The following is a 792-nucleotide window of genomic DNA, read 5'->3' as shown; positions in this document are numbered from 1 at the left end:
AAAAATTCACTCCTCCCTCCCTAACTGGCCCTAAGGGATAAAATTTGTGTCACTTATTGACTATTAAATGCTCAACACGATGGCATAAATTTCATCCCTTAGTCGCAATTAGGGTCGAAGGAATGAATTTTTGAATTAAAAAAAAATTTTTTTTTGCAATGTCTTCGCGCTTTCAAAAATTCACTCCTCTCTCCCTATTAGGCGCTAAGGGATGAAATTTGTGTAACTCATTGAGTATTAAATGCTCAACACGTTGGCACAAATTTCATCCCTTAGTCGCAATTAGGCTCGGAGGAATGAATTTTTGAATTGAAAAAAATTTTTTTTTTCCATTTCTTTGCGCTTTCAAAAATTAACTCCTCCCTCCCTATTAGGCGCTAAGGGATGAAATTTGTGTCACTCATTGAGTATTAAATGCTCAACACGTTGGCACAAATTTCATCCCTTAGTCGTAGTTAGAGTCGGAGGAATTAATTTTTGAATTAAAAACAAAATTTTTTTTTCAATCTCTTCGCACTTTCGAAAATTCACCCCTCCGTCCCCAAAAGGCGCTAAGGGATGAAACTCGTGTCATTGAATTGAGCATTTAATACTCAATAAGTGACACAAGTTTCATTCCTTAGCTATAATTCGGGGGGGAGGGATGAATTTTCAACCGAGACGCGCGTTCCCCGCACCACCTGACGCTATAACCAATGGAAAGACGATCAGTTGATCGTCCTTCCATTGCGTGTGGAGGGGGAATTACGTTCCCCCATTCATTCTCCCCTCTTCGTCATTCCAGCGAAGAGA

The sequence above is a fragment of the Diachasma alloeum genome, unplaced genomic scaffold (genome assembly GCF_001412515.2).
Source record: "Diachasma alloeum isolate Michigan unplaced genomic scaffold, Dall2.0 Dall_scaffold_01014, whole genome shotgun sequence".
Taxonomy (NCBI): Eukaryota; Metazoa; Arthropoda; class Insecta; order Hymenoptera; family Braconidae; genus Diachasma; species Diachasma alloeum.
Note: the sequence above shows the minus strand (reverse complement) of the source record.